General features: G+C 35.1%; 1 long non-coding RNA gene across 3 annotated transcripts in view; it reads left to right on the plus strand.

The window, feature by feature from the left end:
• Window positions 1–16,779, plus strand: part of LOC147830446 (uncharacterized) — a 106,570-nt gene that overhangs the window by 55,008 nt on the left and 34,783 nt on the right. Inside the window, exon 1 of one of the 3 annotated variants that reach the window (XR_015452660.1) lies at window positions 5,157–16,380. The exons of the other annotated variants lie outside the window; for them this stretch is intronic. This is a non-coding gene — a long non-coding RNA (uncharacterized LOC147830446). Of the gene's footprint in view, window positions 1–5,156; window positions 16,381–16,779 lie in introns of those variants that run through there. 3 annotated transcript variants of the gene reach the window in all.

Below are 16,779 nucleotides of genomic sequence, written 5' to 3' on the forward strand. Positions count from 1 at the left end.
TGCTTCCAGGAATGAATTTGGGAGTAGTGCTTCCCTTTCAATGTTATTGAAGAATTTAAACAGTAGTGGCAGCAGTTCCTCTCTAAATGTCTTGTAGAATTCAGCAGTGAAGCCATCAGGGCCCGGGATTTTCTTAGTTGATAAGTTTTTAATTATGTTTTCAATTTCATTGATTGATGTTGGGTGGTTCAGAATTTTTAGGGCTTCTTTGTTCAACTTTTGTAATTCATATGTATCTAGGAATTTGTCCATTTCTTCTGTGTTTTCCATCTTATTGGTGTATGGGTTCTTGAAATAGGTATTGATGATTATCTGGATTTCTGCTGCGTCCATTGTAATTTTGCCCTTTCCATTTCTACTTGCATGGATTTGGACCTTTTCTTTCCTTTGATAAACTTGGCTAAAGGTTTGTCAATTTTGTTTATTCTTTTGAAGAGCTAACTCTTGGCTTCACTGAATTTTTTGAATCGTTTGCTTACCCTCCATTGCATTGATTTCTGCTGTGATCTTTATAATTCTCTCCCTTGCATGAGCTTTGGGTTTGTTGTGCTCTTCTTCTTCTAGGAGCTTGAGGTTCAGCATTTGGTTGCTTAATTGGGCTCGCTCTGTTTTCCTCATATGAGTATTCACTGCTATGAATTTCCCTCTTATGTCTGCTTTCATTGTGTCCCATAGATTCTGATATGTTATATTGTCATTGTCATTTAATTGTAGGAACTGTCTTTCTTTTTTAATTTCCTCTCTGACCCATTGGTTATTCAGAAGTGTGTTGTTCAGTTTCCATGTGTTTATGACATTTTTGCAGTGTCTTTTGCTATTGATCTCTAATTTTATTGCACTATGGTCTGATAATATACAGGGGATAACTTCAATTCCTTTGCACTTATTTAAACATGTTCTATGAGTGAGTAGGTGGTCTATTTTGGAGGATGTCGCATGTGCAGCTGAAAAGAATGTATATTCTGATGTTGTGGGGTGGAACACTCTGTAAACATGTTAAGTTCATTTGTTCAAGAGTTTGATTGAGTTCTAGTATTTTCTTGATTTTTTGTCTAATTGATCTATTTGTGACAGTGGGGTCTTGAGGTCCCCCACTACAATTGTATTAGTGCTTATTTAATTTTTCATGTCCATTAGTATTTGTTTTATATAGTTGGGTGCAGTAGTGTTTGGTGCATAGATATTTATGATTGTTATCTCTTCCTCTTGGATTGTTCCCTTTACAAGGATGTAGTGTCCTTCTTTGTCTCTCTTAATCAGTGTTGGTTTGAAATCCACTTGATCTGCAAAGAGGATAGCTACTCCTGTCTTTTTTGGTTCCTGTTGCATGGAGTATTGTTTTCCACCCTTTAACTTTCAGTCTATGAGTTTCTTTTTGAATTAAGTGTGATTCTTGCATGCAGCATATTGTTGGACCTTGCTTCTTGACCCATTCTGCCAGTCTATTTCTTTTGATTGTTGAATTGAGACCATTAATATTGATGGTTATAACTGATATGCATTGACTTATAATTGTCATGACTTTTTCTTTTTGTTGGATTCTCCCCCTTTGGATTTAATTTCTTGTCATGCCCAATGGAATTATTCTGCTGGGCTTCCTGGGGTTGTGATCCTTGTTGTATTTTCCTAGGATATTGTCTAAAATTTTTTGGGGTGCTGATTTGGTATGCTTGAAGTTCCTAAGGTGCTCTTTCTCATGAAAGTATCTTATTTCTCCATCAATTTCAAAAGATAGTTTTGCAGGGTACATCAATCTGGGTTGGAGGCTGTTTTCCTTTAGGGCTTGGAATAAATCACTCCAAGCTCTTCTTGCCTTGAGGGTTTGTGTTGAGAAATCTGCTGTGATTTTGATGGACTTTCTTTTGTATGTGATTTGTTTCTTTTCTCTAACTGCTTATAGAACTTTGTTCTTCTCTTGGCTTTCTGGAATCTTAACAATTATATCCCTATGTGTAGATGTTTTTTGATCATGGTTAGTTGGAGTCCTATATGCCTCACTTCTCTAAATTCTTTTCCCCTGCTTGGGAAGTTTTCTGCCATCACTTCTTTGAACAGTTTTTTCACGTCATCTGCACTGTCTCCTGTTTCTTCATTGACTCTGACCAGTCTTATGTTATTCTTCTTTGCATTGCCTAACAGCTGCTGGATTGATTTCTCATGTTATGTTACAATTTTAAAGAAATGTTTCTTTTCCTGGCCACTAATTGTAATCCTATCTTCTATATCTGAAATTCTGTCCTCACATTTGCTCATTCTGCTGCCTAAACTTTCAATGGAGTTTTTAATCTCCTAGAAGTCTGTTTGCATCTGTTTTCTGCATTCCATTTGTTTTCTATTTTGGGATTTCCCAGCACCTCTATTTTTTTAATCTGAGTCCTCTCTAAATTTATTAATCATGTATTGTACTATGGGCACAATCTCTGCTGTTATCTGAGAAATTATTTCTGATTTCATTTTTTCTAGATCCTCTTTTTTTGCCAGTTCAGGGAGTCCAGGTTTTTGAGTACCAGAGTGTTCCATCTCATTTCCCTTTTGGGTTGCTTTAGGTAATGTGGAAGTCTGGTTTTGTGGCTTGTTTACATGTCTTCTCATGTCAATGGGGTAGGAGGGTGGTAGTGCTTGGCACCTGCATGGCTAACCTCCTCTGTGCTGGGAGCAGTGCTAAGGAGGCCTGAAAGCTTAGTACTCTGGTCTGGGAGTGGTGGTATGGCCACCTGGAAGCCTCCTCCTCTGTGCTGGTAGTGGTGGCACCAGGAGATTTCAAGTACTAGAATGTTTTGTAGTAACAAATTAGAATTGGTGGAAGAGTAAGTGACTACTAAAGTGAATAATCATCTAATAGCATTAGAGGCAGGGTTATTAGAAAAATGAAAGGAATGAAAAGAACTCTAACTCTTCTAGTGTAGGGGCAAATAGCTCTACAAATCAAGATAACATCATTGCATTACAGCACAGTATAGCCATTGATGGTCATTAATATCACTTTAAGTAAGTGTAGGTTAAGATGGGCAAGAAAAAAGGAGAGATTCTAGTTTAGAATGTGTTTCTATTAAACATACCATAGCTTAGGGAAAATTAATATCTAGATCATATCAAATAGTCTACTTGCTCTGTAGAGAAGGTGTGAAAGAGAAGGCATTAAGAAAAACTATGATTTGCACTTCTAAGTAAGTGTGAGCTCTTTCCAACTAGTTATCATAGGATACAATACATTTATTCCAAATAATACTGTCATTGAATCAAAATTTCTGAATTATGTCTTCAGAAATAATCTTTGGAGAGCTTTTTGAAGTCTCTAAGGTGACAAAATTTGAGGTTTAACAGCAGGAAAATTTATTGAGAGAAAGATAGCTTCTAAGAGAGACAGAAGGGGGACCAGAAAATGGATTGCCCACTGCTCATCCTGTTTTCCAGGGGGGTTTATGGAGCAAAGCCATGAGGTGAGGCAGGTTCAAGGTAGTACAAAACTATAGTCAACTAGTAAGATTGTAAGTATAGTCACTTAGGTAATATTGATCCAATGAGAATTCATAAAGTGGACAAAACTATGATCAACTAATAAAATTACAATAAGTATAGTCATTAAGTAATATTGATTAAATGGGGATCCAATGGGAAAGCAAATCATTTGGCAAGCATACAAGGATTTTGAGTCAGGGATCTTTCCTGCAAGGGGTGGGTAAAGTTTACTCAGATGGTTGATACCTATTTAGAATATCAATCACTGCTATTCATCCTTAGGGGAAGCATGCAGGGGTGGTAGTTTCTCTTCTTTTATAATCCTGGCCTTCAGGGATGTGTCTAGATTGTCTTCCATGTTGGTTCCTTGAAGTCCTGCCTTATCTAACTGCCTACAAGATATCTAGTTAGCTTACCTATCTACAATATTCCCCCCTTTGAAGAAGTACCCCTAACTGCTGTGAGGGAGCAAGAGATGAAGACCATTTTGGCTACTCTAGCTGAAGAGGGCTGCAGTTGTGATAGGCAGTCAGTTACACTACAGAGGTTCTATCCAAAGGCCCTTGATAGTTAGGTCCCGGGCACTGTCATCTTGGGTAGGTATATAGATTTGTGTCTGGAGGAAACAAAGCCAAAGAAACAGTTAAGAATACATGGGCCAAATAATAAGGTCAGCAGAATTGCTATGAATATAGTCAACAAGCATTTTCACCAGGATAAACCACTAATAATCTCCCACAAAGAGGACAAGGAGAAGGCCCAGGGGACTTCAGAATCTGACATAGAAGTCATATTGTAGTTTATGAGCTGTTTACAAGGTTGATCTGGTGGATCCCAGTAAAGTCTAGCACATTTGTCCTTGATTCCATTTGTATAACCCCTTGGAGTTTGGAAGCCTCTCCGCCCAGTAATCTTGGTGGAAGACCTCCAAAATGATATAAGAGGAAGATATGTAACTTCCAATCCTGCTAGATATCCAAAACTTGAGTTCGTGTTCTCTAAAATCAAAGAATGAATTCTAGGAACAATGGAGGTTAAGAGTAGGAAAATTTATTAAGAGAAAGATAGCTTCTAAGAGAGACAGAAGGGGGGTCAGAAAGTGGGTTGCCCAGTCACCCAACTTCTCAAAGGTGTTTCATGGTCAAAGCCATGCCGTAGGCAGGCTCAAGGTGGTTCTCCAAAACCAAAGTCAACTAAGTGAGATTACAAGTATGGTCACTTAGGTAATACTGATCCAATGGGAAATCACAAGGTGGACAAAACTATGAACAACCAATAAGATTATGACAAGTATAGTTGCTTAGGTAATATTGAATGGGGATCCAATGGGGAAACAAGTTATGGAGCAAGCATACAAGGAATGAGCAAGAATTTTTGGTGGTAAGGGGTGGGTAAGGGATCTTTCTTGAAAGAGAGTGGTCCCCAACCCAGGTGATTGATGCCTATTTAGAATATCACTGCTGTTCATGCTATGAGGGTGTGGCAGTTTCTCTTCTTTTACAATGCTGGATTTCGGTGACTATGTCTTGCCTGTCCTCCATGTTGGCTCCTTGACTGTCTTCCATGTTGGCTCCTCGAGGGTCAGCCCTGTCTAACTGCCTACAAGATATCTAATTAACTTACCTATCTACAATAATTTTCTTATTTGGATCAAATTGTCTCAGAAGATAAGTATCAAAAAGGAGTTCTAAAATTTGTTTGAGTAATGGTTATATTACTGAGAAACTTCTTTTGCTCTAAAGGAAAATTATCCATTTGGATGCATGTAAGTGTGAGTCTTTTAAAATTACTTCATATATTTTTAATTACTTTCTAACATGGTCATTTATTATAAATGAGTCCCATGATGTGAAAGTCACAAATAGTTATGTGTTATAATATAGTGTTTTGAGGCCAGAAGCAGCTGTAGAATTACTTTTATCATAACTGCCTTCTAATCACAAAGAATAACAAAAATTAAATTACTAACACTGATTACATACCATGGGTCATACAGTGTGCTTACCAAAGTATAGCTGCATTTAATAATATTAGCTCAAAGGTTGTTAGAAAGATTAATGAATAAAAAATACCTGTCCAGGATTTTAGCCCAATGCCTGTTTCACAGCAAACATTTAAAAACTTGGCTGTTCATTGTTATCATCCTCATAAGGAAATTTAAGATCAAAAAGTAATTTTCCCCAGGGTCACACATCTATGGAATGCAATTTACCTTCCTTCTCACTGCCCTTCTTTTCCTCTAGCTATTGTTGGCAGGGAATTCATTATGGAAGCATCAATCATCACCCATAGATCTAAATACAGACACAGACAGGCATTTGATAATCAATTGCTGGAAGCTCTAAATGTCTTTGGAAGCTGAGCGACCAGCCTCTCCAGTTCTCTACCTTTGAATTCATTTGACACACTTCTACTTCTTTCTTGTTTAGAAAAAGAATTAGAATAGTTCAGAATAAAAACGTTTGGTTTAAATATTTTTAAATTATAGAAATAATTCATGAATTTATTCTCATTGTAAAAATTTCACTATTACATCTACATCTAACATCTTCTTGGTTATTCCACCCAATTCCTGTTCTCTTCATAGAGGAAACCACTATTACGTGTTTGGTATGAACTTTCTAGATTTTTTTTAAAGAAAATATTTTATTTTCTTATTTGTTTTTGATTAAATAAAATTTCGCATAATTGAAGATTCATATGTACTTATAAAAATAATAAAGACATTTTATGTTAACCTATATTCATATAGTACAACATCATAACCAAGATACAATTCACCAGATACAACCACTTGGGTGTTCTGGTATACTGTACAATAAGCAAGATACAGAATACATCAATTACCAAAAGAATCCTTGATATTGGCCTTTTATAGCTTTCAATATTCTCACATATTCCTTGCCCCTGTTCTCAGGTAACCAATAGTCTATTTCTAGAATTTTGCTTCTAGATATTTTTCTAAGTATTAACATTTTTGTATTTAAAAGTATATATGTAGCTGTAGAAATGATTACATTTTATTATGAAAAGCATGCCATCGTATACATTTATATGTGTACCCCTATAATTTAAGCCAATAACATGTTGGAGATATTTCTATGTTGCTCCGCATACAGATTAATTCATTTGAAAATTCACTATGACATTGTTATTTTATATTTACTGTACAGTTTATGAATTTTTCTTACTAAGAACTGAGGATTTTCCCCAACATTTTACTTTTACAAACAACATTGCTTATACACATATCTCTTTGTTTCTCTAGTGAAGATTCTCAGCAGGGTCTTACTGGCTTATATATAACTATGTGCTTAAAAACATGTGTTATATCTATTCTTTTCTTCCTGATACTAGCATGATCCTAAATGTCATAAATAAATTAGTATTTCATTTTTTTTCTGAATGTTTTTGTTTACCAGTGAGGACAGCATCTTTTAAACTATTAACTATTTAAAAACATCCAGGAAACCAAATGAACTGTTTGTCCTTTTGTTCGTTTTTCAAACAGATTTTATCTAATTATTGAAGAATTTTTCTTTTAATTGTTTTGATACTTTTACATCTGTTGCAAATTATTTTTCTCACTTTACAACTGGTTCCTTTCGGGGTTTTTGTGGCTTGTTCAAGATGACTTAAACTCCGAATTTCGTGAAACTTATCCCCTATATTTTCTTCTAATTTTGATTTTAAATTACAGTAAGAAAACTTAACATGAGACCTAACGTTTTGATAAAAACTTTAGTGCAGAATTCAATATTGTCACTTACAGGCACAATGTTACACAGTAGAATTTAACCATTTTGCACAACAAACTGTATACCTGTTGAACAGAAATCCCTTATTTCCCTTGCCTCCCAGGCCCTGGAAATTGCCATTCAATGAGTTTGTTGCCATAAGTTTGATTACTTCTGTTACCTTGTGTCATGCAGCATTTTCCTTTTATTAGTGGCTAACTTCCCTTCCCATCATGTCCTCAGAGTTCATCCATGCTGTCCCATGTGGCAGTATCTCCTTCTAAGAACAGTATTTTAGTCTCTCTCTATACCACACTTTCTTTAACCTTTCATAAATCAATGGACATTTGGGTAGTTTCTGCATCTTGGCTGTTGTGAACAATGTTGCATCTTCTAATAGTGGTATGGCTTTGGTTTCACATTGAATACTTTAGTGCAGCTGGATATTTTGTGTATAAAATGTATAGGGTGGAAATTCAGCTAATAGCTAATCAGGAAATTAATAGCTAATAATCCTTGCACCATTTAGTGATTATCTTCTCATCTGTAACATGAAATGGTGCCTCTCACTTGTATTAAGTTTCAAGTACCCATAGGTGCATTTAGAGAAAAGGTTTTATTATGATGTTATAGCTTCCTGTAAGTAAAGATTTCTAAAATATCAAAACTCTTTAAACTGTGGTCTACAAACAGTATCATTTTCACTTTGCTGAAGTAAAACACAATCTTCAAAACTGAGTGCTAGGAGAACTACCATCATTTTGCCTTACTCTATTCCATCATATTCATTAGGGTATTTCCTCTTTTCTAAACACCTTTCAAGTTTTGTAACTAACTAGTTATTCATCAGTTCTCACCATGAGCTTGTATAATTCAACACATGTACAGGAATAAAAAGACAGAGACTCAAAGCTGCTTATCTGCCACTCTTCTTTACTGTAGACTTCGATTATTCATATGCTCCTTGCTTTAACCCAGCCTTATCTTATGCTTGAACCTCACTGCTTTCCCCTTTAATGATCCGATCTAAATAAGCTGGACATCCTTACTTGTCACCAAAGGAAAACAAAAGGCTAGTAAGACAAAAGGGACAATGTGAGAAAATCCATTTAATTGATTAACAGAACTAAACAGAGAACTATCTTCCTGTGAATTCTTTGTATGATAATCGATGCACAGAACTGAAAGTTTCTAGTTTTATGATCATGTTTTGATTTATATTTTAAAATATAATATTTATATAGTAAATTATTTGGCCAAAGTACATAAGTACAAGTGATTTTTTAATTTGGCAAACAATATTATTTCAATGATCAGAAAGTATATCAGTCTTCAGATCAAAGTCATTTTTTTTTGCATTTTATGCCACAGATTTATCATGAGTAAAAAATGTGGGCTGTTTTTATTCTTTATTAGTATCCCCCAAATTCCCAATAATTCCTATCTCATATGCCACACACTTTTTATTTTCTTCTGCTAGTCAGATACTTTAACTGTACTTCTGTAATCATATCTCCTAGATTGTGCATTTATTCTTTTTATAACTGTATATTAAATCTAGCAAAGCAAAAATGCACTTCATAGGCCTGTTATCCTTGCCTTAGGTCTCAGGATATCTGGCCAGGATCCTGAGATAAATGAAATGAGAGAGCTGTACCTTTAAAACAAGGTCTGCCTCCTAGAAATATATGTTGTATGAAGGCACTCACTTTCTAGCTGTGCCACTAGGGCCACTGGCTATACTCCAATTCCTCCACTTTCCTGGCTGACCTTTAAAACATCCTCCAGTTTGTGCTTTTCTCTTTCACAGTTCATTCTCACTTTCCCCTCTCACTCAAGGGCCCCCTCCAGATGATAAAGGGAGAGATTATTTAGCCAAACAAATAGGTGGAGTTTACACTTTACTAATTTGTTCATTAACCACTTACCTGCAGGAAAAAAAGAAAAATACAAGCACGGATTCTGTAAATGACATGAAGTTACACAGGTACTTTAAAATACTGCATGCATCAATAGGTTAGCAAAAGAATCAGGGAATCAGGGAAGGAAGCAGTAAGTAAGTGGCCAGTGGGCCACCTTTGATCACTTTCCAGTGATGTGAATCTCACTTTTTCACATGGCAGCTCATTTCATGGGTGGATGAATCCATATATTCAGAAGTGTTTCTTCATAAAAAGTAAAAATAGCCTTTTAAAATTTTACCCACAAGTCCAAGCTTTGCTGGCTGGAGCAATACCAAACAAATCTGTCTCTACATAGGCATCCATGAATATTTCACAGCCCTCCAGGGAACTCAGACTCAGTATCCTTTGCCCATTCAAATGTTATGCCATGATTTCAGACCTCCTTCATTATTTTGGCACCCTCTTCCAGTTCATAACATTGTCTTATTCTAATGCCCCACCAGGTAGTCAAAACATTCCAGTTTGTCTGGATTACTGTTACCAACAATGATATAGAGATTAGTTTATCAGTAAGCTAAAGTTACAATTTGACTTGTTTATTGACATGTTTATTTTTCAGCAATGGGAAATAGTTCCTTTAACCAGCAAAAATATGAGATTCAAATTGAGAAAAGAAAGAGAATTTCTGAAAGGCATATGTAAAAACCTGAAAGTAGATGAATTTCAGGTGCTATAAACTGAAAGTTTCATATATTGAACTTCTAGACCCCAAGGTAATGATGGTATTAGTGGTGGGCCTTTTGGGAGTGAAAAGATCATGAAGACAGAGCCTTCAAAAATTGGATTAGTATTTTGAAAAAACTCCCACAAAAATCTCTCACCCCTACCACCACATGAGGACACAGCAAGAAGATAGCTGGTATGAATAAGGAAGTAGGCTTTTACAGGACAGCAAATTTACTCACACTTTGATACAGGAGTTCTCAAACCTCAGAATTCTGAGAAAGAAATTTCTGTAGTTTATAAGCTACCCAATCTATGCCAGTTGGTTATAATGCCCTGAATGGACTAGGACACCAATGAGAGTATTTGTGTGTATGGACACATTTGTACACACAACACTCAATTTCTTATATTGAAGCTTTGTGAGATAGGCAATTAGTTTTCTTACTTATCTTTCTAAATCCACTAAAGGTGATAGAGGAAACTGATGAAAAGAAGAAAAAGTGGATAATTCAAAAACCTAACTACCCTTGTCAACACTTTTATAAAGACTGAGATTTTGGAACTAATAAGAAGAGGATGTATGCTTACTCTCTATCAGCTGGGGAGGGAGAAAGGATTTATGTACCTATGCATTTAGATTGACCTGAAATATGCTTATTTTTATTTCTCTAGATGGATAAAGCCAGAATATTGCAGAACTTTTAGAATCTTACAAGTATTTTTAGAGTCTCACAAGTATTTTTCAACAGGGTAAATAAAACACAGCTTATGCCTGGTGCCATATATTTCCATGATAAACCTCAGAACACAACTGGAGATGCAGGTCCCAAAGGCAGTAAACAGCATTACAAACCTAGCACCAATCACAATCAGTTTAAGGACCTAGGGAAGTTCTGTTTGTATTCCAAAACCTCACATCCATAGTTTTCTTCATCAAAAGTACAAAACAAAGAGAAAATATTTTTAAAAAGCAAGAGAAAATCAAGTCACATATAAGGGAATGCCTATTAGACACAAGATTTCTTAGCAGATACCTTTCAAGCCAGGAAAGAATAGGATAATATATCCAAATACTACAGGACAATATGTGCCAATCAAGAATACAGTGGACCCTCAAGTTATGACTGGCCTGACATATGAACAATTTGGGTTAATTAGGCTAAAGGCAGATTCATCTGCCTCTTGTTATCTATAGCATGTACCTGGGTAAATATCCAGATTTCAGCTGTATTAACTTACAAGCAACTTGAGTTACAACCAGCCCTAGGAACTGATCAAATTTGTCAGTCAAGGGTCCACTGTACTATAGCCTAAAAGTTATCTTTCAAATATAAGGAAAAATAAGTTCTTTCCAAAATAAGCTGAAATGTTATAATACATAAGCAGCAGACCAGCCCTACCAGAAATAAGAAAGTCCTTCCATTAGAAGAAAAAGGATGATAGCTACCATCATGAAAACATGAATATACAAAACTCACTAGAACAGGTACATGAAACAGAAAGAAAAGAGATCAAATCTTGGCATATCAGAAAACTACCAAATCACAAAAATAAATGAAAGGACAGGGAAAAAGGAAAAAAAAACAACAAAAAATGAGCAGACTACAATTAATAAAATGACAGGAAGCAGTTCATACCTATTAATTACAGCCTTGAATGGAAATGCATCCAGTTCACTAATGAAATGACATAGACTGTGTTATGGTTTGAGTCTAGGTGTCCCTCCAAAGCCTCATGTGGTCATAGGCTTGACCTAGAGTGTGTGAAGCTGGAATTGATTCATGATGCAATGCTAGGGTCAAGGGCACTAGGATTAAGGGTGTAAGTGCTACCTACCCTAAGTAGTCTGAATAAGATAAAATGAGCAGGGAGACACTGTTAAGCTTTCTTGTTACCTTTGCTGCTTTGTGCCCACCATGTTGTTTCTCTTCGATGTTTGTTTGCCATCCCAGCCTTGGAGCCAGCTGACTATAGACTGAAACCTCTACAAACTGAAAGCCAAATAAACCCCTCCCCTTTAACTTTGAGTGTCACGTATTTTGTCTCAGAAACAAGAGAAAAGTAACTAACATAGACTGCTTGAATGGATTAAAACACACACACACACACACACACACACACAGACACACAGACACACACATGGTCCAACTATATGATACCTACAAGAACTCACTTCTCTGGTTTAAAAAAGTGCACATAGACTAAAAGTAATGCATTGTTTTTTGTTTTTTGCGCTTTTTTTGGTACTGGGGATCAAACTCGGGACCTTGCACTTGTGAGGCAGGTGGTAGAACCACTGAGCTGAATCCCCGACCCCTAGGCATTGTAAAAAGATATGTTACACAATTGGAAACTGAATGCAAGCAGCAGTAGCTATACTCCTATCAAAGAGAACGGACTTTAAATCAAAAACTCTAAAGAGACAAAGAAAGTCATTATATATTAATAAAATGATTCAGCAAGAAGATATAACAATTATAAGTATATATGCATACCACATGGGACCACCAAAATATATAAAACAAATATTAGACCTGAAGGGAGACAAAAACTGATAAAAGAGTTGGATACTTCAATACTCTATATTTTTCAATGGACAAATCATCCAGACAGAAATCAACACATAAAGTCTGAATTAAACCATACCATAGAGTAAATAGAACTAAGAGATATATAGATCATACCATTAAACAACTGCAGAATGCACATTCTTATCAGCACATAGAACATTTTCTGGGAAAGATATGTTAGGCCACACATCAAGTCTCAACAAATTTAAAAAAACCAAACTATATCATGCATCTTTTCATCCCACAATGAAATAAGCCACAAAACAACAAGAATGGGAAATATACAAATACATGAACATTAATATGTTCCTAAATGACCAATGCATAATTTAAAAATTAAAGGAAATTTTAAAATTGTAGAACCAAATGAAAATGACAACATATCAAAATGTGTGGGATATAGCAAAAGCAATGCTGAGAAGAAAATTTATAGTAATAAATGCATACCTCAAACAGCAAAGGCAGATTTTGAGATTCTGTCTCAAATATTTGAAAAAGAGGTTGAGGATGTAGCTCAGTACTTTCAAATATTTTAAAAGGAAGGTGAAGGTGTGGCTCAGTACTTTCTGGGTTCAACTGCCAGGAGAAAAAATAAGAAAGAATGAAAAAGAGAGAGGAATAGAGGGAGGGAGAAGAAGAGCAGGAAAAGGAGAAGAAGGGGGAGGAGGAAGGAGAAGAAAAAAAAAGATCAAGAAAACTGACAAACTTTTAAATAGATTAACCAAGAAGTACAAAGCGAGAAGATTCAAAATCAGAGATGAAAAAGGAGACATTATAACTGATATCACAGAAACACAAAGGATCATAAAAAACTATAATTACATGTTTAAATATTGAGAGCCCTAGAAGAAATGGATAAATTCTGGAATAAACCTAACACAATTGACACAAGAAGAAATACAAAATTTAAACAGACCAATAATGAATGGGATTGATGCAATAATTAAAAATTTCTCATTGAAAAAATTTCTAGTACCTGAGGGTTTTATTGCTGAATTCTAAAAAATCCATTTAAACAAGAACTGATTCCAATTCTTCTGAAATTATTCTAAAAACTGAAATGGCAGGAACTCTGCCCAATTCTGTAAAAGACTACCAGGGCATTCATGTATCAGCACCTCCCCAATAGTAAAACCATATAGATACATCAGAAAAAGAAAACATATACTATCCCTGATGGACACAAAGTCAAAAATTCTCTGTAAAATACCAAAAATCTGAATGTAGTAGCAATCAAAAAGATCATGCACTATGGATCAAGTGGGATTCATTCCAGGAATGTAAGGGTAGACCAACATAAATAAATCAATAAACATAATACATCAACAGAATGAAAGACAAAATCCATTCAATCGTTTCAATAGATTTTTCAAAAAAAATTTGAAAAGATTCAACGTTCCTTCATGATAAAAAAAAAAAACCTTAGCAAATTAGATATGGAAGGAATACACCTCAAAATACTACACAGGAAAAATTCACAGTCAATATACTGAAAAGGGAAAAGTTAAAAATGTTACCTTTAAGATTGGGAACAAAAGAATGTCTACTTTTACCACTCTTATTTAATATAGGAAATCTTAAGAGGTATTAGGCAAGAGAAAGAAATAAATTATATCTAAATGTAAAAGAAAGAAGTTATCCATGATTGCAGATGACATGATTTTATATACAAGAAAACCTAAACATTTCATAAAAAATCTGGTAAAACTTTAAAAACAATTCAGTAAAATTACATGATACAAAATTGGCATACGAAAACTAACATTTTTATACATCAATAATGTACTATACTTTCTGAAAGAGAAATTAAGAAAACAAACACAATAGTTATAAAATGTTTAGAAATAAATTTAAGGAAATGAAAGATTTCTACATTAAGTTATAAAACATTGATGAAAGACACCGAAGACATGAAAAATGGACAGATACCACATGTTCATGGAGCAAAACAATTACTATTGTTAAAATGACTATACTACCAAAAGTGATATAGAGATTCAATTACATTTTGATCAAAATATCAATGACTTTATTCATAGAAATAGAAAGAACTAAATCCTAAAATTCATAAGGAACCAAAGACTCTGAATAGCAATACCCAAGAGGATCCTGAGAAAACAAAACAATACTCGTGGCATCACAATACCTGACTTCAAAACATACCACAAAGCTATATAGTAAACAAAACAGCATAGTACCAGCAGAAAAATACCCACAGGCCAATGGAACACAATGGAGAACTCAGAAATTAATCCACCATAAACTCAATTGATTTTTGACAATGGTACCCAGAACTTACAGTAGAGAAAAAAATCATCTCTTCAATAAACTGACAAAATTGGATGACTATGCAGAAAACTGAAAATAGATCCCTTCTCACTATGCACAGAAATCAACTCAAAATAGATCAAAACCTAAATGTTAAATTTAAAACTATGAAATTACTGCAAGAAAATATAGAGGAGACACTTCAAAACATTAATGTAGGCAATATTTTTTTTAGATAGGACCCCAAAGGTATAGGCAACAAAAGCAAAAACATACAAAGGTGATTATATCAAATTTTAAAATTTTGTACAATAAAAGAAATAAAATTAAAAGAACCTAAAAAATGGGAGAAAATATCTTCAAACTATTCATCCAAGAAGGGATTGATATTCAGAATATGTATGGAACTCAAAAAGCTGAACACCAAAACAAAACCCTACAAATAATCCAATTAAAAATAGACTAAAGAACTAAACAGATACTTCTCAAAACAAGTAAAAATTGCCAAAATGTTTATAGAAAATGCTCTATGTCACTAATTATCAGGGAATTCAAATCAAAACCACAGAGATACCATTTCACCCAAGTTAAAACATCTATCAATAAAAACTACATTTACTCAAATTCTGGATATACTTTTTAAAACTCTAAATTCTCTTTTTCTTCCACAAAATATATTTTATCTGACATGGTCAGAAAGTAAGGAGTTCTGGTCAATAAAATATTATCAATATAGATCATTGTGTGGTCAATTTTTTTTTTTGAGGATTCAGGGGGCATGTCCTGATCATGTCACACCTTCCCATCTAGAGAAAGCAGCAGTTAAAAAAGGTGCCAGCGCATAGCACATGCAAAAGGGGAAGCTGGTTATTTCAAGTTCATGTGCTTTGTAAGAAAGGGAATCAATAGCCACAAAGGCAACTATTTATCAAATTAGTTTTGTTTTGGAGATTAGCTTTCTATTAAAGGTTTGATAATGACTCTTCACTAATTTCAGTCCACAAAGAGACAACAGATGCACAAATAAATTAAACAAAATGCTGAAGTTCTTAACTGGAAGTGATGACTTCAAGGTTAAACTCCAGTTTGGAAGATCTGGGGATATCAACAAATGCCAAATCACTTTTCAGTAAAGGGCATCATGCTCATTCTTCAAAAAAGAATACCTATGTATAGGCCCAGTGAAACCATTTTGGTCTATTAGATTTCAGATTCAGTAAGACTGAAACAAATGAAAATATTTCCTTTGGTAGATCAAGTGAAGGTTCACAAATGCATTGGAACAACAGAGTTTATCAGAGCCTTTAGGCTGATTCTGGTTCCCACTACTGTAAAGTTGCCACTGCATTAACGAAATTAAACGTAACACTTCTGGTACCAAAGCCTGATTTGAAAGTGAAATTCAGGCATCTAGATCTGCCTAACGTCACAGAAAAAGTACCTTGTGTTCCATAACATGCTTCTCCTCTGACTTTGTCAACATTGTTTCCAGGTCATCGATTTCTTTCTTCAATTCAAAACATTCATCTTCGAGTTTCCGTCCCCCTGGCAGTCAGCTCAGAATTTATCTCCTTCCTCCACTGGGGTAGACAGCTCCTTGACTCTGGCCTCCAGCTGAATCTTGGATTTAATCAGCGACGCGCACTGCTCTTCAACATTTGCCAGAGTCTCTCGCTCCTGCCATGATGAGAAGAAAATTGTTGCCAACAGCTGGAAGTAATTTATCAGCTAGGCGAAAATGCTGCTTAACACATAGCAAAGAGATAATTGCCGGCCCTCTGCCCAGTACTTTCACCTTCTTTTCCTAGGCAGCTGAAATAATATTCCCAGGTCCCTGATCCTATAGTTGAGATGTGGAGGAGTTGCTTGTGTTTGAAGGAGCTTTTCATCTTTCAGGCCCATTTGGTAGATTAAATGACCTCTTCTAAAGCACTTAATAGAATTCTGGTGGCCTAAAGGCGCTAACATGCCTCCAACAATCAGTCACGTGCTGCTTAAATTACAGCTTCTAAAAACATCCATATGGGTGTATGCTTTGAGACTGATACGTGTTCAGAATATGGTCTTTTAAGGAAGTAGTGCTCCCTTAGACAGTAAAATGTTTAGAACATTATT

The sequence above is a fragment of the Heterocephalus glaber genome, unplaced genomic scaffold (genome assembly GCF_053883595.1).
Source record: "Heterocephalus glaber isolate CG9 unplaced genomic scaffold, H.glaber_assembly_v1.0 deba00000122, whole genome shotgun sequence".
Classification (NCBI taxonomy): domain Eukaryota; kingdom Metazoa; phylum Chordata; class Mammalia; order Rodentia; family Bathyergidae; genus Heterocephalus; species Heterocephalus glaber.